Here is a 21,943-nt window from a genome sequence, read left to right as displayed (position 1 = left end):
AAAGAGATGTTTTTGAGACTCCTCATTCAGCTGATGTTGTGTGTTGCATTGTAGGTTAAACATGAACCAGGCAACATAGTCCTCAAAAGTCCCATCCTCCTTTTGTGTCATTTTAAAAATGTCATCTCCTTTCAAATTATGGCCTCTACAATATTCCTTATATTTATTAAGGAATAGAATACTCATAGTTGGCCAATCTGTCACAGCATTGGCACCTAAACTCATGAACCATCTCAAAGTGCCTTGTTTTAGAGTTGATGGAAATAATTTCGGCTTATGGGCATCAGTTGTTTAGTCATAACTTCGACAAAGGATGTCAAACTCAAAGAGAAAGGTTTCTAGATCTTTAGTAATAAGGCCATAGAATTTAGGCAAGGCAGCTGAGGGTATATTTTTCAAATTTTGATTACCTTGCTGAGCAGGAATTGGAAAAGGAAAGGTAGGCTGAGTTGCTGCCATTTGTAGGTGTCCTAGTGGTGGCTGATAAATGACTAGAGCTAATGGGTTATCTTGATATTCTGGCTCAGCAAAAAGATTATTCAAATGAAAAGATTCTTCAAATGTGGTCAGTGATTGTACTTTTTTTGGTACTTCTGCAAATACGTTCTCAAATAGTTCTTCTTCTCTCTCTTCTCTTTCTTTAGAGTTAGGATAAAAAGGATCTTCCTAATTGAAGTTGGGAAGAAATCTTCCAAGGTGATCTCTTCTTCTATGCATGCAAGAATGCTGAAAATGAAACTAAATGACTCAATAGTAAATACTAGACTAACACCATCCTCAGAAATGGCACCAAAAATATGTCTAATCAATATAACACCCTTTTAGTTGTAGGATTGGACATCCCTTACCACCAAAGTACTATGCCGATTTTCATTAAATGTCAATCCAGGAGCGTGAGCTTGAGATGACGTCTGCAAAGTATATGCTCTAGTTTTCACTAAAAGTCACTACTACTTTGAATGCAATAATCATTGAGGAAATCTATTTTATCCAAGGGAAAGACAACTATCAAATAATTGGAAGGAAATTCTATGTATTTAGCCATACATCTATGCACCTTCTGCTACAGGAATAGTGATTGGTTCTGTTTCTAGTGGCTGCAAGAATAGTAGTTCTAACTCTAACTTAGAAAACTGAGTCTAATTTCTACTCACTAAAGAAAACTCCACCTTCCACATGGGCCCCCACAAGAGAATGAAGGAAAGAAAAACTCATATAAAAATGTAGAAACTCAGCAAAGGCATGTATTCATTCAATATGCAATATTACAATAACTTGGAAAATGATAAGATGTCTATCAACTCTATCTGTCTATTCCCTATCTATCTCATAGATACAAACGAGATCTTATTTATAGGGAAGAACAACAAAATCCTAAAACTACAACTTCCTCATGAAGGAAAGTCAATTAAAACTTAAGACTTCAAACGTGCAATCTGAAAGACATTAATTATCCCTTAAATTCCCCACAAATATAAATCATAGCAAATCCTAGATTTTCTCTTTTATCTGTCTTCAAACAACTTTCTAGGAATCTAGGTATCGTGCATTGCATTTTTAACTGATTTCCTTGATGCTTGCTTCCTTGCTCAGTTGTTTTATCAGGTCCTACTTGGTTATTCATTAAAATAGGTCCCTTCTAACTTTGCCGCCAAGTCTTCTAGTTGCAATAATGTCATAACGCTTCTCCTTAATTGTCATTAATGCCTTAGTGCTATTCCTTCGTAGTTTGTTTAACTCTCGCTCAGCTTCTATCTTGTGATCAACATTTAATACACACAAGACTTCCCGCAAACATTTATTTTCATTTTTTAGTTTATAAAGAAAAGGCATTAATTATTCAACTAACAGTTTTTGCAATCTCTTCAGTTGCAGGAAGATCTACCCACATCAAAGATTCATGAAGATAAATTTTTACCACAAAATGAACCCCTTTTTTAAATATAATTTTGATTATAATTTTATGCCCTATTTCCATACTTTATACATCAAAATTTCAAAACATTTACACTAAAGGATGATAAAATTCAGTATGTTATAGACAAATGTTCACAAAAAGGGCTAATAAAACTTCTATTTCTTCATGTCATCACCATAAGCCAACCTTAGTGTCATGTCTAGCATCCTCAAGATCCACATAATGTAGGGCAAAATCACCTAAAGACATATTTTTTATTCTTCCTTCCTTAGTGGGTTTGGTAATTTCCATCATCAAATGCCTTATGTCAGAATCTTGTCCAAGGATGCACAATGTTTTTGCTTTTTTACTTTTCATAGTGTTGATCTAGAGTAGATAGCCAAAGATAAAGTCTCTTTTTTGGGAGCTCCTTCCTCTCTCCTCTTTCTTTTTCTATCCAAAGTGTCCTCCAACCACAAATCTATGCCAACCACCTTGGACGTAGTCTTAAGTGTGTCTATACTAAACATATTTCTCTTGCCTGGGGTGAGTGTTTTCATGGCTAAAGAGAAAGTATTCTTCAAGGCTTCTAAGATGAGCTTTGAGTACTTCATCGTACTCAATAAACTCACTCTTACTACTTCCACCATCTCCAAGATCTACTACATATACTTGGGGACTACTTAGAAGGAGTAGTGAAGTATTTATGGATGAGATCAGGCTACTATGGGATGAGAGAGCAAGAGTAATTGCACCATCTTTCAATTTCTTTGCCTCCTCCTTCTTGGTCCCTACATAAGTTCTGATAATTGGTAGAGAATCATCCTAACAAGTTTTATCTAAGGGAATGCTTTTGTTTGAAGGTTCATCACCTTCACCTGATGGTTGTGTTGGACTTTGGGTAATGGCCAAGGTTTCATCTCATGTGCTACACTTGGAGGAGGAAGCCACTGAAAGTTTTGGGGAAACTTAAGTGGTTGTGCTTTTACTCTGACTCCTTCTAGCTATGGTCCATTCAACCCATTTTTTTGTTCTTTTGTAGATTTGAGCCATCATTATCTCTAACTCTTCATCAACATCCTCATAAGATTTTGAGCTTATCAAAGTGCCTCTTATCTTGGTTAGATAAGTATTCATATGCATTTTTAGGCCATCATCTTCTACTCCTTCTACATCAATAATGACTTTGTACATTTTCACTTGATCAATTGTTAGTCTAGCAAAGGAACTATCACAACTCTTAAATTCATTCTTATAATTGGCCTAGTAATCCTCAATGGTGGTAATGTGATTGATTACACTTTCAAGTTGCAAAAATCCCTTATATACCCATTTGGGTTGAACATGGGCCTCAAGATTTTGTAAATGTCCAATTTATACTTCATTTCAAACACACTCAACATGTTCTTGGCATTAGAATGGGTGTCATAGCTGAAAGCTCCCACCTTCATGGGGAATTCATCCCCTTTATTATAAATGTTTCCACTCAACATGTTCACTTGGATGGCCTATCGCATGATCTTGATCAGCATGATCATGTAACTGGGATAGCTTGGTGGTTTCAATGGAAAACCATCAAAAGCTACAAGATGAAAATAAGAAAAGGATGAGAATTGGATAAATTAACTCGCAAATTTGCTAATGGTTACCATGGCTTTAGAATTGAATCTCCTTTTTGGACATCCCTATAGCTCCTTGGAAATCCTCATAGTGAATGCATCATTAACTTTTTACATACTCTATATAAATATTTTCCAACTATAAGCATGGATAAAACTCATAATATTTCACATATAAGATTTCACATCATTAGGAAAATCTTCCACTCCTGGGAATCCTAGTCATATTTGTAATGAGGCCAACATAGAGATGAGGAATTAAGACATATAGAATGCATTATAAAGTTTTGGAGCACAGAGCACATTAGACAAAATTTTGCTTACCTCATGTGCCCAATTGATATATTAGGTGTTGGAACAAATGAATTGCACTAAAAAGAAATACTACTCAATGAAATTCAAAGCTTCTACCTCACTTTTCAATCTATGTAGGAGAACTAGGATATCAATAATCTTTGGTTTGAGATTGGTCCCAAACAAGGTCTTAGGAACCTTACCCTTGGTGTTTTTTTGTTTCTCAAACCATTTCTACATGATTTCTTTTCTCCAAATCATCTTCTTTGCAGAGAACTCAGAAATGAATCCTTTACAGTTCAAGTCTAAGAATTCCTCTCATTCCAATACTCAAAGGAAATTCACCACACTTTTCCTCTTGATTGAAATCAACATTTTGTTCTCTGGTAGTATAATCTACCTTGTCTCAAGTTTGTAGTGATGTATACATTCATATATTAATTTTGACACATGAAATACAACCAAAAGACTAGCTAATTTGACCAACCCACATCCTTGAAGCTTCTAAGTAATGGGATGAATCCACTTAGACTTCACTCTCTTTTTAAAATCTTCCATGTCATAGAAACAAAGAGAAGTATCTATGAAATTCTGAAATTGGGATTTGATTCCATTCAACTTGTCAAAACCAACAAATCTAGTTGCCATGGTTTTGAGAATGAGATTTCAAATATGAAAGTCAATGGAATGGATAATGGAACAAATACTAGATTTTTGAAAAAGTTATGCACATTAACAAAATAGCAATTCAAAGAAAGAGCAGTAGTTTGTTCAACTATTTATGTTTCCATAAACATAGGAGCCTTGATTCATCTGTTGATCTTCAAAATTTGTATAACATGACTGAATTGAAGGAGAGATCCATTAAAATAGTAAATGTGAGGGTTTAATGAATATATAAGGGTCTTTTCACTATTCCTTTTGTTTAATGGTAACTTTCTTTCTCCCCATAACTTACTTTTTTATTTTCCTTCAAGTTTCAGAAAGTTATAAATTGAGTACTCCATGGGAAAATGTCCACTAAGTTGAATTTTGATCATCAACTCTTTTCCATAATGGTAAAATTATTTCTATTATCATTCTAAGATGTCTTATGCACAAATTATAAATCTAACCTGATCACCAACTTGATTTTCTTTAAAATTCAAGAAATTGTCTTCATGGGTTGAAAACTAGCCAAGGAGAAGATAATTTATGTTTCTCTACCAATGTTTCCTTTCTTAATTGATATTTTTACCATTACCCCTCTTGGGATTGGAAATGTCTCAGTAAGGTGTGAAAAGCTTTGTAAGAGATGACTTATCTTTCCTTTTCATTTGAATATGCCTTTTAGGAAAACTAACATCATGGGTTGAAAACCTGTTGAGGAGAAGTTAGACTTGAGTTTTCTACTAGGGATGATTATGAGAGTTGTGAAGAATCTTAAAAATTTTATGAAGTCATAATTGTAAAGGGATCATGGATCTAGCATAGGATGTCTTGTTATTTTCATGTTTTTTTATCCATGTGCATCATTTAGTTTCTTTTATGGGAAATAATCTACATGGGTAGAAAACTTGTCGAGGAGAAGATGATTTCTAAGTTTCTACAAGCTTCTTTTTTATTTTGAAAAAGTGGTCGGCCATAAGTGAATATAACTTGTAATTTTTCATTGAATGAGTAACAAAAATCTCCATCAAAGTAGATGTTAACCTACCCATAATATCACATTGACAAAATGAAGAACCACCTAGCTACAAATGTGGAGAGCTAGAATATGGAAAGTCCAACAAAGACTCATCAAACCTAAGAAGGCCTAGACCTAGACTTAGTCACAACTAATAAATCACTTTTCTCACTATAAAAAAAGTATTAACTTTTTCTAATTGGTTAGTGGATGAAAAGTGGGGCAATAGCTAGCTCTATCTAGGGACTTGTGCAATCCATGTCCAAGCACGGAATCTAAAAATCTCAGTTTTCACAAAATTAAAAGGTGGCTACACAACAAACTAAAGCAAGGAAAAAAAAAGGAAACCTAACTAGGAAAACAAGAAAGGGAACTAAATTTAACTATAGTACAATATAGGGGTTACCTATTTTCAATTCAAAATTTGATAGAGCTTCAAATCCTAACCATTGTATGTTAGGGGTGGGACTTTGGCATCGAAATATGCTAGTTTAAATGAGTTTCTTTCAAATGCATGATGAATATTGAATAGACCTTTCTATATAGTATTGTATTTCTTTTGCATGCTCCTTGGTGTCCTTTGCTTATCCCATGACAATACACTATCTCCTACCATGAACTTCTACAGCCTTGCCCTTTTATCAAACAGGTTCTTTACATGCATCCGATGTTGCATAATGTGATCTACAATTTCTTCTCTTTCTTCTTTGAGTTTTCTCAAGTACAAGATTCTCTTCTCCAATCCATCTTTATAGATGTCATCTTCAATTACTATCCTCAGCTTTTTTGAAGCCAATTCTAGGGGTAAATGAAGAATAGCTTCAATTCCATAGACCAATTCAAGAGGAGAGATGCCAATTGCCCTCTTCAGGGTCACTCCATCTAACCAGAGTGCCTCATGAATCTTCTTATGCCAATTTTTCTAATTATCTAACACCAATTTCTTAACAATATTCATTAAATTCTTATTACTAAATTCAACTTAACCATTTCCTCATAGAAAATAGTTAGATGAATGATTGATTGTAATGCCATACTCAAAACAAAATTGGTGATTTCAACTGAAAAGACGTATGTTGCATTAGCCATTACCAATTTGATGGGTACACCAAATATAACTAGTATGTTTTTCTTCATGAATTTGCAAACTACTTCAAAAGTAGTTTTCTTGGGTGCTTTGGCCTCGACTCACTTGGTGGAGTAGTTTATCACTATTATAACATAAGTGTGAGTAGCACTAGATGGATTGATAGAGCCAATGAAATTGAGATCCCATTATTGGAAAGGACCTTCAATGGTAAAAGGCCTAAGAGGTAGAGCAGCTAGCTAGGGTCTACCTATGAACATTTTACATTTTTCACATTTTGACACCTAGGAGTAGGCATTTGTAAACATGTAATGCCAATACTAACATTTTCATAATATTTTAAAAGCCATTATTGAGGATGAGAAATGTCCACCACATGATTTTTCATATAATATTTTTAACAATCTTTCTTGTTGTTGTTTATCTACACATTTTAGAAAAGTACCATCTACAACTCTCTTGAATAGTTTGTCATCCCAAATCATGTATTTAGACTTTAGGTTAAGATCTCTTCTTTATTTTTTGATTATTACTTTAGGAAATTCTCCATATGTCAGTAGATAAGTGATATTATCAAACCAAGGATCTTGCAAGCCTACAACCCTAACTAATTTCTTCTCTCCAAACACTTTTGGCTCTTTAGTCATTCCATTTTGCACAGTTTCTTTGCATAAGGCATTACCTCTTAGTTGCTTAGTAGGCTTGATTTTGATGTCATACTCTTGCATTTTTTCTATCCATGTTCCTTGAGTATTGCACCCTACATCTTGTAGAGTTAACACACTCTTCACCACTACATAAGGAACATAAACCATAGAATGTGAGTGCAAGAGATAGAACCTAAACTTCTTTAGTGCTTTGACCACTACAAAGGAACACTATTAAATTTGTGAGCATTTTGACTCATGACTTTTTAGAGGTATACTCATGAAGGAAATAGGTGATTATATTCCTTCTTTGTTACCCTACATAAGGATAGCTAATAACATGTTTTCAGAGGGATAATAGTAGATCATGAAATCCAATTTATAGTCCAAAAGGCATAATACTAGAGGATTAGTTATACCAATCTTTATATGTTGGAAGGCCTATTTTCTAGCTTCATTCAATTTAAATCCTAAATTTCCCTTCATCATATCCACAATACACTTAGTGGTTTCTACAAAGTTCAGCATGAACCTTCTGAGGAAATTCATTTGTCCAAAAAATGACTTAACTCCTATTTTGTTTACTAGTAGGCTTAATCTCTGAATGGCCTCAACACGCTTAGGGTCAATTTTGATATCTTGAGATACTATATGACCAAGTAGCTTTCCCTTAGTTATACTGTAAACAAACTTCTTAGGATTTAGTGAGATTCCATGTTCTTGGCACCTTTGAAATACCTTCTTCAAATCTTCTATGTGAATTTTCCTCTTCTTTGAAAACATGGTGAGATCATCTAAGTATATAACAATAATTTGGTCCTTCAAATCAGCAAATTTTGTTTACTCATACACCTCTAAAATGTGGCATTGGCATTGATGAGGCTGAAGGCAATTCTGTGATATGTGAACATACCCCAAGGAGTGGTGAAAGCCATCTTGTGTTGATCTTTCTCTTCCAATTTTACTTGATTATATCTTAAGAACCCATCGAGCATGGACATCATTTCAGCTCCAGCCACTATTTGTAGTAGGTAATCCATGTTAGGGAGAGCAAATGTTTATTTCAAAGATGCCTAGTTAAATTCTTGAAATCTACATAGATCCTTATTTCTCTATTCTTCTACCTAACTATTACTATATTAGCTACCCAAGCAGAGTGATGAATGGTATAAATGATTCTTGCCTCCAAAATCTTGTCAACTTCCCAGAATATAGTGTGCACTACTTTTGGATTATAATTTCTCAGCTTCTATTGAAAAGGAACTACATTAGGTTTCAATGGAATCTAATGTTTCATTTTCTCACCTTTGTAGCTTTTCAAATCCTTGTAACTCCAGGCAAAAACTTCTTGATATTCCATGAAAAGTTCTTTGGCAGCTTCCTTCTCTTCAAGTGAGTAATACTTTCCAATATTGATCATCTTAGGATGTTGCACATCTCCAATATTCACCCTTTCATGTTCACTAGTAGTAGGACCCCTTTCTATCATCTTTCTCTTTATGTAGGTATCATGCCTATTAAACATTTTTTCCAATGATAAAAAGTATGGGGAGTGATATTACCTCATGATTGGACATCATTAGTTTGGTCTCCTTTTCATTTCTAGTCAATGTACTCTTGATTTCCTTTATTGGATTGGTTTTTTCAAGTAGCCTTTTCTTTTTCCTAAAAATAGCTACTTAGTCATGTAATCTTTGAACACTCGGCAAAATTCTACATTGTTAGGAATAGATGCTTGATACATAATTTTCACCTAATACTTCTTGTCTTTTGATTCGAGGTGAGGGAGAAATAAGGAGGTAGAAACAACTAGAGAATCTACCTTAGCATCCATCTCTCTTGGCAATGATTCAATTGCAAATGCATCAAGCCCCTCTATTTCATCCGAGACCCTATTTTGGTAATTTTTTAGCTTATGGTTTTTTTATAGAGTATTGTCCCTTAATTTGTTGAACAATGAGCTCTGCATCACCTTTAGCTTTTGAGATCCTTATTCCCTTTTCCTTTACAACTATTATGGTGAGTAACATAACTTTGTACTATGTCATGTTGTTGGTATTTCTAAATTCTAGTTTGAAAGCCATAGGTTCAGGTTCTCCTTCAAGAGGTATCAACACTACACCTATACTATATCTTGATGATGAACAACTTCCATCAAACTCCAATGTCTATATAGATGATGGATATTCTTATTCTTTAAGGATTTCATTCCTTAGATCTTTGTCTTCTTAATTATTTAAAGTATTTTTATCAAACAACATATAGTTGTTGAATTCTAGTTCTTGATAGAGAATCTAAGCTTTAGGGTTATTTGACTTTAGAACTATTAAGTTAGCATTTTCTTTAGGTTCCAACTTGACCTTCTTGCTTCCTATGGGTATTACTTTTTGAGACCAATCTAATTTGGTTTCTCCTCCTAGATCTCTACAAAAAACTTCTGCTTAAGAGTAGGTCATAGCTAGCTGGGATATCTAAAACAAGGATAGTTAATAATAGTTTCTTCTCTAGATGAGATGATGGGTATACCTATGCATTTTTAATTTTTCCATGTAGTGGGACATGTTTAGCATCCATGTAATAACACCTTCCATGAACTTTGGAGAGATTTAGGCCTGGATCTTTAGCTATGGTAAAAGGCATCTCATCGTCTAATGCACCTAAATCGATTATACAATTACTTAATTTGCACCCATTGATGTATAGTGAGACATAGAATGGGTTGGGGTTTTTCCTAGGGAAAGTAACTAAGACTATGGAATCTTCTTTATAAAAAAGGTTAGATGTCAAAGGTTTATCTTCTTCTATAGTGGTAACATTATGATTCAAATCCAAAGCACCTCCTTTATAGTGATCCACTAATCTTTTTAACTCAGAGGGATGAGATTTTAGATAGTCTATGGGGGAGATTTGGATCCTTGACTCTTTACAAAATTGGATGGAATTAAAAGGATTCTTGTCCTTACCTAGTTGAGATATTGATGCTCCTAGATCAATGTGACTTGTACCTAAAGAAAAAGTGGAATCACTTCCTAGAATATGATTGGAAGATTACTTCTTGTGCTTTTGACTCTAACTTAACAAGTTATGTATGAACCTTCATCAATAGTTGCATAGCTTCATCCAAAGTTTCCATTTGAGTACAAATCTAACTTAGGGAAAGGAGTTAAAGTATTCAACCCATTAGTGGATAATAGCTGCATCATATAAGTGGTTTTAGGACATCTTTTACTCTCATGATATGTTGTTAAATGAAAAACACACATATTCCCTTTCTTAGGTGCCACTTCATTTGCCAACCTTTAGTGTGGACCTGCAAGTTGTGGAAATTTTCATTTAGCATTCCTTCCTTGTAGATTTTGGTAATTCTATTGATAAGAGTGATTAAATCTAGGTAATTGCCTCTTTACAACAACTAATTCATTCAATAACTTTTGAATCATTTCGATAGATGAAGTAGTATTATTGGGACTTCCTTTGGTTTGAAGTTCTCATTTCCATTTTATAGAAAAGATCAACTAATTTCTTTTGTGCATCTACTAAATCTATGGGATGGGATCTCCTTAGATCATAGTTGATATTTGGTGGCATTTTACTTATGAAGAATTTTTTCAAATCACCAGCAATGGGCCTATCAATAGTGGGAATTCTACTAGTGATCTTATTAAAAGTTGCAACAAAATCTCGCATACTCAAGGCAGGTTGCTTTTTAATGGAGATGAATTGTGATATTAGGACATGCTCACCTTCCACCATTTTGAATCTCATTTCAAAAGTCATTCTCATCGTATTCTAGTTTGTGAATGAACCATCATCTAAATGATAAAACGAATTTGTCACATTGTCTGTCAAAGTTTCAGACCAAAAATTTCCCAACCCTCTATTAATCTTTCAATTTAATACATATAAGATTATAAGATGACCATTACAAAAAGGAATTCACATCAGTTAATCTCCTAAAAATGACAAATAATAAGGAGCTAATTCATCCGTTACAATTATTACATCAAAATATGAAAGGGGCATAATATGAATCACTTCACCTTCTTTCCATTTTCTAAAGGCCTTGGTGGCAATAATGATTGGAATTAATTCTTCATGTCTATTAACATATACATTGGTGTATCTCAAGAGCCACTTGGAATGCCCTTTGGCTAAATGCTTGACAACATTCAACCACTCTTTTATCTCCTCCATAGCCACGTGTACACACCTGCCGAGTTTTTGGATCTTAGAAACTTTGTTCTAGTGATCACAAGATATCCCTATCAAGCCATCTATGTAATTGGAGAAGTTCATTTGCATGACGACTACTCTAATGATCCCCTTTCCATGTCCACTAGTCTAGGAATCTATATGTAGACCTCTTAAGAGTTCATAGTCTCTATCTTAATCCTTTTTCAATTTGGTTTCTATTTATTTAAGTCCTTCCTTTGCTGCCAAGACCATCTCAGACTTGAATTATGTTCTCTAAAGCCATTCAAGTAAAGGATCATCTACCTAAGATAGGATCTTTTCTTCCATAGCCTCCTCAACCTTGATATGGATAATCATCTTTAGTAAAGAAACACAATCTTCACTCTAGACTTTCTCTGCTACTAGGGTAGATTGATTTTCTAAAATGTTATCCTTCTCTGTCTCGAGCCTCGAGCCTCAATATTGCATTGCTAATGTGTTATATAATGATGAGTTCTTCTAGCTTGAGTTTCCCACTCCACTCTCTACTAATTTGTTGAAAATGTTTATCTTCTTGGAGCTGAGAAATGAGTTCTTTGAAATCTTTATTAGTACGATCACTTTTGATTGACATTCTAGAGATGCTCACCAATGGGGTGACTAACCACTTGATAAAGTAATTAAGTTCATGGATTTTTGCCTTCATTCTAACTTTTGATAATTTAAGGCTTTCAAGTTTCCCCTCTATTACATCATTTTTTGAATTCCATAAGCCAATCTTGGTGTCATGTCTAGCTTCCCTGAGATCCACAAAATGTAGAAAAAAATCATTTGCAAACATATCTTCAATATTTCCTTTGTTATTGGGTTTGGAAATTTCCATATTTAGATGCCCTATGTCAAGTTCTGGTCCAAGGATCGATAAGGTGTTCTACTTTTTGATTGTTGTCAGTGATGATCCAAAGTGGATAGCTAGAGATAAAGTCCCTTTGTTAGGAGCTTATCTTTCTCTCCTCATTCGTTTTCTATCTGAAGTTTCCTCCAGCCATGAATCTATGCCAATCACCTTGGATGTAGTCCCAAGTGTTTCTATACTAAACATCTTTCTCTTGGTCAGGGTGAGTGTTTTTGTAGCCAAAGAGAAAGGATTCTTTAGGACTTGTGAGATGAGATCTAAAGATTTTGGGCCCTTATCTACCTTTGAAATCTTCTTTGCCACTTCATCAAACTTAGTTAACTCATTCTCATTTCTTCTACCATCTCCAAGATCTACTACTTGCACTTGGGGAGTACTCAAAAGTATTAATGCAACACTTACAAATGGGATTGGGCTGCTATGGGTTGAAAGAGCAAGAGTGATTGTAGCATCTTTTAATTTCTCCACCTTCTCCTTTTCAGCCCCTGTAGGAGTTTCAATCACTAATAGAGAATCATCTTGACAAGTCTTAGCTAAGGGAATGTTTTTTTCAAGAGGTTGATCACCTCCATTTGATGGTTGTACTAGCCCTTGGATAATGGCCAAGGTCACACTTGATCTGCCACCCTGGGAGGAGGAAGTCACTGCAACTTTTGGGGAAGCTTGAGTGGTTGTGCTTTTGCTTTGACTCCTTATTGTTGTGGTTGATTAAACCCATTTTTTGGTCCTTTGTAGATTCATGCAATCATTATCTTTGGCTCTTCTACCTAACTAGTACTATATTAGCTACCTAGGTGGAGTGATGAATGGTATAAATGATTCTTTCCTTCAAAATCTTGTCAACTTCCCAGAATATAGTGTGCACTAATTTTGGATTATAATTTCTTAGCTTCTGTTGGAAAGTAACTATATTAGGTTTCAATGGAATCTAATGTTTCATTTTCTCACCTTTTTAGCTTTTCAAATCCTTGTAACTCTAGGCAAAAACTTCTTGCTATTCCATGAAAGTTCTTTGGCCGCTTCCTTCTCTTCAAGTGAGTAATACTTTCCAATATTGATCATCTTAGGATGTTGCACATCTCCACTATTCACCCTTTCATGTTCACTAATAGTAGGATCCCTTTCTATCATCTTTCTCTTTATGTAGGTATCATTCTTATTAAACAATTATTCCAATGATAAAAAGTATGGGGAGTGATATTACCTTGTAATTGGACTTCATTAGTTTGGTCTCCTTTTCATTTCTAGTCAATTTCATCTTGATTTCCTTTATTGAATTGGTTTTTTCAAGTAGCCTTTTTGTTTTCTAAAAATAGCTACTTAGTTGTGTAATCTTTGAACACTTGGAAAAATTTGACATTGTTAGGAATAGATGCTTGATACATAATTTTCACCTAATACTTCTTGTCTTTTGATTCGAGGTGAGGGAGAAATAAGGATGTAGAAACATATAGTGAATCTACCTTAGCATTCATCTCTCTTGGCAATGATTTAATTTCAAATGCATCAAGCCCCTCTATTTCATCCGAGACCCTATTTTGGTAATATTTTAGCTTATGGTTTTTTTATAGAGTATTGTCCCTTAGTTTTTTGAACAATGAGCTCTGCATCACCTTTAGCTTTTAAGATCCTTCTTCCCTTTTCCTTTACAACTATTATGGTGAGTAACATAACTTTTTACTATTTCATGTTGTTAGTATTTCCAAATTCTAGTTGTAAAGCCCTAGGTTCAGGTTCTCCTTCAAGAAGTATCAACACTACACTTGTACTATATCTTGATGATGAACAACTTCCATCAAACTCCAATGTCTATATAGATGATGTATATTCTTATTCATTAAGGATTTGATTCCTTAGATCTTTGTCTTCTTAATTATTTTAAGTATTTCTATCAAACAACATATAGTTGTTGAATTCTAGTTCTTGATAGAGAATCTAGGCTTTGGGGTTATTTGACTTTAGAACTGTTAAGTTAGCATTTTCTTCATGTTCCAACTTTACCTTCTTGCTTCCTATGGGTATGACTTTTTGAGACCAATCTAATTTGGTTTCTCCTCCTAGATCTCTACAAAAAACTTCTGCTTAAGAGTAGGTCATAGCTAGCTAGGATATCTAAAACAAGGATAGCTAATAATAGTTTCTTCTCTAGATGACATGATGGATATACCTAAGCATCTTTAATTTTTCCATGTAGTGGGACATGTTTAGCATCCATGAAATAACACCTTCAATGAACTTTGGAGAGATTTAGGCCTGGATCTTTAGCTATGGTAAAAGGCATCTCATTGTCTAATGCACCTGAATCAATTATACAATTACTTATTTTGCACCCATTGATGTATAGTGAGAGATAGAATGGGTTGGGGTTTTTCCTAGGGAAAGTAACTAAGATTATGGAATATTCTTTATAAAATGGGTTAGATTTCAAAGGTTTATCTTCTTCTATAGTGGTAACATTATGATTCAAATCCAAAGCACCTCCTTTACAGTGATCCACTAATCTTTTTAACTCAGAGGGATGCAATTTTAGATAGTCTATGGGGGAGATTTGGATCCTTGAATCTTTACAAAATTGGATGAAATTAAAAGGATTCTTGTCCTTACCTAGTTGAGATATTGATGCTCCTAGATCAATGTGACTTGTGCCTAAAGAATAGGTGGAATCACTTCCTAGAATATGATTGGAAGATTACTTCTCATGCTTTTGACTCTAACTTAACAAGTTATGTATGAAACTTCATCAATAGTTGCATAGCACTCACCCTTTTGTTTAGAGTCTGACTCATACTCTAAAAAAAAATTTCAAAAGTTTCCATTTGAGTAAAAATCTAAATTAGGGAAAGGAGTTAAAGTATTCAACCCATTAGTGGATAATAGCTGCATCATATAAGTTGTTTTAGGACAACTTTTACTCTCATGATATGTTGTTAAATGAAAAACACACATATTCCATTTCTTAGGTGCCACTTCATTTGCCAGCCTTTAGTGTGGACCTGCAAGTTGTGGAAATTTTCATTTAGCATTCCTTCATGGTAGATTTTGGTAATTCCATTGATAAGAGTGATTAAATCTAGGTAAGTTCCTCTTTAAAACCACTAACTCATTCAATAACTTTTGAATCATTTTGATAGATGAGGTAGTATTACTGGAACTTCCTTTGGTTTGAAGTTCTCATTTCCATTTTCTAGCAAAGATTAAGTCATCTTCAAATTCAACTGCTATCTTTTGTGCATTTGCTAAATCTATGGGATGGGATCTCCTTAGATCATAGTTGATATTTGGTGGCAGTGTACTTATGAAGAATGTTTTCAAATTGCCAGCAATGGGCCTATCAATAGTGGGAATTCTACTAGTGATCTTATTAAAAGTTGCAACAAAATCCCTCATACTCAAGGCAGGTTGCTTTTTAATGGACATGAATTGTGCTATTAGGACATGTTCATCTTCCACCATTTTGAATCTCATTTCAAAAGTCATTCTCATCATATTCTAGTTTGTGAATGAACCATCATCTAAATGATAAAACCAATTTGTCACATTGTCTGTCAGAGTTTCAGACCAAAAATTACCAAACCCTCTATTGATCTTTCAATTTAATACATATAAGATTCTAAGATGACCATTACAAAAAGGAATTCACATTGGTTAATGTCCTAAAAATGACAAATAATAAGGATCTAATTCATCCATTAAATTTATTTCATGAAAATATGAAAGGGGCATGATATGAATCACTTCACCTTCTTTCCCTTTTCTAACTTTTCCTTATAGGCCTTGGTGGCAATAATGATTGGAATTGATTCTTCATGTCTATGAAAATATACATTGGTGTATCTCAAGAGCCACTTGGAATTCCCTTTGGTTAAATCCTTGACAACATTCAACCACTCTTGTATCTCCTCCATAGCCATGTGTACACACCCGCCAAGTTTTTGGATCTTGGAAACTATGTTCTGGTGATCACAAGATATCCCTATCAAGCCATCTATGTAATTGGAGAAGTTCCTTTGCATGATGGCTACTCTAATGATCCCCTTTCCATGTCTACTAGTCTAGGAATCTATATGTATACCTCTTAAGAGTTCATAGTCTCTATCTTAATCCTTTTTCAATTTGGTTTCTATCTATTTAAGTCCTTCCTTTGCTGCCAAGACCATCTCAGACTTGAATTGTGTGCTCTAAAGTCATTCAAGTAAAGGCTCATCTCCCTAAGATAGGATCTTTGCTTCCATAGCCTCCTTAGCCTTGATATGGATAATCATCTTTAGTAAAGAAACACAATCTTCACTCTTGACTTTCTCTGCTACTAGGGTAGATCAATTTTCTAAAATGTTATCCTTCTCTGTCTCAAGCCTCGAGCCTCAATATTGCATTGCTAATGTGTTCTATAATTATGAGTTCTTCTAGCTTGAGTTTCCCACTCCACTCTCTACTAATTTGCTGAAAATTTTTATCTTCGAGGAGCTGAGAAATGAGTTCTTTGACATCTTTATTAGTAGGATCACTTTTGATTGAAATTCTAGAGATGCTCACCAATGGGGTAACTAACTACTTTATAAATTAATTAAGTTCATGGATTTTTGCCTTCATTCTAACTTTTGATAATTTAAGGCTTTCAAGTTGCCCCTCTATTACATCATTTGTTGAATTCCGTAAGCCAATCTTGGTGTCATGTCTAGCTTCCCTGAGATCCACAAAATGTAGGGAAAAATCATTTGCAAACATATCTTCAATTCTTCCCTCCTTATTGGGTTTGTAAATTTCCATATTTAGATGCCCTATGTCAAGTTCTTGTCCAAGGATGGATAAGGTGTTCTACTTTTTGATTGTTGTCAGTGCTGATCCAAAGTGGATAGCTAGAGATAAAGTCCCTTTGTTAGGAGCTTATCTTTCGCTCCTCTTTCTTTTTCTATCTGAAGTGTCCTCTGGCCATGAATCTATGCCAATCACCTTGGATGTAGTCCCAAGTGTGTCTATACTAAACATCTTTCTCTTGGTCAGGGTGAGTGTTTTTGTAGCCAAAGAGAAAATATTCTTTAGGGCTTTTGAGATGAGATCTAAATATTTTGGGCCCTTCTCTACCTTTGAAATCTTCTTTGCTACTTCATCAAACTTAGTTAACTCATTCTCATTTCTTCTACCATCTCCAAGATCTACTACTTGCACTTGGGGAGTACTCAAAAGTATTAATGCAACACTTACAAATGGGATTGGGCTGCTATGGGGTGAGAGAGAAAGAGTGGTTGTAGCATTTTTTAATTTCTCCACCTTCTCCTTCTCAGCCCCTGTAGGAGTATCAATCACTAATAGAGAATCATCTTAACAAGTCTTAGCTAAGGGAATGCTTTTGTCAAGATTTTGATCACCTCCATTTTATGGTTGTACTAGCCCTTGGATAATGGCCAAGGTCACCCTTGATGTGCCACCCTAGGAGGAGTATGTTGGAAATATTCAAGATATAACAAGTTACTGAGAGGGGAGGGGTGAATCAATAACTATACAACTTTCAAGTTAATTTAGCATAAACTGAAAATCATTCATTTACCTAATCTGATGTATGCAAGAGATAAATAAAATTCATAACACATATGCACAAAGATTTTGGTGACCCAGAAACCTTCCAAAATTGAAAGTAAAACTAGGGTGGTGATGAAACCCATAAAGCTTCATTTCTATAGTAGGAAGTTAGCCGATTGAGGCATACAATGATCACTTTTGGTGATCTTCCCTGTTAGGAGCAAAGAGGATTGCTAGATCCACCTTGTTAAAGGATTTAAAACACACTTTACAAGTATGCACTCTGTTAGGAGATTTATACAAAGACTGTTAAGTCTACCTTGTTAGAGGATTTTTAGATGACTCACCTATTAGGATGAATCAATCAGATCTACATATATTTTGATTAGATCCTTTGAAATAATCACCTCTTGTGATTTATGACATCTTTACTGCACCTTGTGAACCTTGCTAAAATACTTCTTTGCTTCTGAATTCGCATCTGTCTCTTGTACATATTCATACATCATACTTATCCATTTCTACAATTACAACTCTGTATTATACACATATATACCATTTTAGTAATTATAGATGCAAGGTCGGTTGAACACAAGTAAACAAAATATAACTGAGTCGGCCAAATAGTAAAATAAACTTGGGTTCTTCAGATAGACTTGATGACCTTCTGATACACGACATCCACTACATTACATGGCATCGTCATGCACTCGGTAGAGGTAGGGGCTCAGTTCATACTAGTCATACAACGTTGACTGGAACTCGGTAAACATTGGTGACTCGATAGATATAGTGTCACTTGGTAAAAGCTAATTTCTTTGTTAACTAACTAAGCTTGGTTAATACTGAGTCCTTCTTCACTCGGTCAATACTGTGTCCATCTTTACTTGGTTAACACTAAGTACATCTTCACTTGGTTAACACTGCGTTCGTCTTTACTCGGTTAACACTGCTTCTATCTTTCTCGGTTAACACTGCTTCTATCTTTACTCGGTTAACACTAAGTACATCTTCACTTGGTTAACACTGCGTCCGTCTTTACTCGGTTAACACTGCTTCTATCTTTACTTGGTTAACACTGCTTCTTCGATGCTCAATTTGAACTGTGTCTTTGACGCTCGGTTTGAACTATGTCTTCGACGCTTGGTTTGAACTATGTCTTCGACGCTCGGTTTGAACTATCTTCGACGCTCAATTTGAATTGTGTCTTCGACGCTTAGTTTGAACTGTTTCTTCGATGCTTGGTTTGAACTGTGTCTTCAATGCTCAGTTTGAACTGTGTCTTCGATGCTCAGTTTGAATTGTATAATGAGTGTTGTCACTAATGGCAAATATCTTTATGCCAACAATCTCCCCCTTTGGCATTAGTGAAAAAAACAATTATGAATCAAAGTTTATGTGCAAAATAAAAATGACATATAGATCAAAAATTGATCTTTTTGCAGATCTTGCAACACATATCCTTTTATTTACATATATCTCCCCCATACAATATGTACAGTATTTAAAAGTCAATACATATATCTTTTGCACAGTTAGCTCTTGAAGTCTATCTCCCCCTTTTTGACAATAATGCCAAATAGTATATATTTAAACAGAGATTCCAAAATGAGAGATAAATTTTGAATGTACCTTGAGAGAATAAGAGTCAAAGTCTTATCCCAATTTTCTTGCAAAATTTTGCTTGTAGAGAGTGCAATTTGAACTTCCGCAGAGAGTTCAATCATGTGATCTACAATAGAGAAGTTGTTGTCATGGATCAATGTTTTAGAATGAGCAATATGCTTCTCCATTGTGTCCATGATAGGAAGGATCATATTCTGGATGTCAATCAGAGTAGACCTAATCCTTGCTTCCTCTCTCAGCAATTCTATCTGTTTCTCTGACAGAAACCTTATTCTTAGATGATGGGATGAACTTGCACTGTGGTCAGATTGTAGCATTTGGGCACTGACCTTCATATCCACATCAATTTTATTCAACTTTTCTCTTATTTCTTTAGTAAACATGGTAACATCGCAGAGTTTTCCAAAAAGTGAAGTTACATTATTAAAAGAATGTTCAAAATTACTCAAAATTGTAGACAATTCTACCTGTTTTACTACAATATGCTAAGCAATGTGCTTAAGCACCTTATTGTCAAATTTCTTCTCTGCCTTTTCAATCAATTTCTCTTGGTCGGAGCTATCCTCATTAAATTTATATACAATCTCTTCTAATTGAATCAAAATGTGTTGAGTAGTATCTAATTCAACACATATAGCATCTGTTATGATATTCTTAGCATTCTCAATAATGCTATATTCCTAGTCTCTCTCATGCCTCAGCTATTTTTGCCTAGCTTTCTAATCTAATAGCTGATTGATCATTATCATTTCATCAACTGATGTAGTATCTAGATCTATCTTAGGAATGACAATGTCCTTATCCAGATCTATTTCTTTATCCACTGCCTTACTGGAAGACATGTATCTCTTTGGTTTTTCTGCAGTGACTACACCTTTGCCCTTTGAAATTGAAACAATAGTTGATGATGCTGGACTAGCTGACAAAATTGGAATAGGACCAACTAGAGGAAGATTGAGAGAAGTGCTAATAGTATCAAAAATTGGTGTTGCTCCCAAAATTGCTGTACAGGATGGAGTGGGAGAACTAATAGTTGCCAAAATTGGAGCAAGAGAAGTCAAAATTGTAGTACCTATAGGTAGACTTACTGTACACTTTGTAGTAGAAGTTGATATACTTGGAGAACTTACTGTTGTGACTAAGGATAACTCGGTCAAAGAAGGTGGCTACAACTTGATTAATGAAGTGGTAGACACTTGCATAGATGGTACCCAGAGCTAAGAGGAGACAGGTGGAGATTGATCAATTGATGAGGCTATTGAGCTCACAATCTCACCAGTAGAAGCTATCTCCATAGTTGATGTACTTGTTTTAGGTGGAGAGTGAGGAAGAGATGCAATGACTTCGGCTGCAATTATTAGTGGATCTTCTTCCTCCTTAGCTTGTTCTGCTTCTTTCTCCATTTCTCTTTCAACTTCTTCCTCCTTAGCTTGTTCTTCTTCTTCCTTCATTTCTCTTTCAGCTTCTTGCTCAACTTCTAACATTAATGATTGTAGGTCTTCTGGGATGTCTTCAATGTCATCACCATCATCATCATCATCATTATTATCATCACTACTATCATTTTTCGTGATTTCGACAGTATCATCACTGGGTTTGTGTAGATGATAGATATTTTTCCACATGTTTGTTGCATCATTTACTACATGCTCAATGTCTTTGATAAGTATCAAACAAGTGTGGAATCTAATCATCATGTTACCTTCGTGGTCTTTCAGTGATTTCTTTACTTCAACATTAGTGAGACTCGATAGGAGATTCCTTAGGGTCTGCTCATAAATGTCTTTGATAGTCTTGGTTGCAACTTCCCATCTTGGTTGCAACCATTCCAATAGCTCTTTGGAGATCTGAGAGGCTATCTGGTCCGGGGAGTATTTCCATTTACCCATTTTGTTTAGTACTAGTTCCTCAATCTGCATTTTCTCCTATTTTGTTTTGGTTTCAAACTTTAATGCTTTGAAGTTTGTGAAGCTAGCTCCTGTATCTAATTGCTTCATTCTTGCCTCAAAGGTGAGTGGACGCTTAACAAGTATAGGTTCCTTCTTTCCCTGTCTTTTTCTCCTAGAGAACACTGCAATGGTTTGTTTTGTAGGTTTGGTGATAGTCACCTTACCTTTCTTCCGTTGAGGCTCTTCAAACTCGGTTTCCTCCTCTTCTTCATCTGCTCCTCTCCCTTCTGTTATCATGAGAGGGCCAACATCTATTTTCAGTTTGGCTATGTTCCTTTTTCCTTGCTAATGGCCTAAGGGATCTTTATTTGAAGCTCAATTCTGGCCTTAGCTTCATCATATGTTCCAAAAACTTGTTGCCTTGGGTCTACAGGTTCATTCACCAGTGCTTCTATGATGTCCCTGGTTTCATCAATATTTACCTCATAGGGAAGAGGTTTCACCCATGCTACCCGAGGCCTAACTACCTATATATATACCTTGTCATGGTCTACCATCAAACATATATCTTCCTTGTACTCTTCAACAAGTCTTGAAGGAATTCGAAACCTA

Source organism: Cupressus sempervirens, chromosome 11, assembly GCF_028749045.1.
Source record: "Cupressus sempervirens isolate cs-2001-9-10 chromosome 11, ASM2874904v1, whole genome shotgun sequence".
Taxonomy (NCBI): Eukaryota; Viridiplantae; Streptophyta; class Pinopsida; order Cupressales; family Cupressaceae; genus Cupressus; species Cupressus sempervirens.
This window is presented reverse-complemented; position numbering follows the sequence as displayed.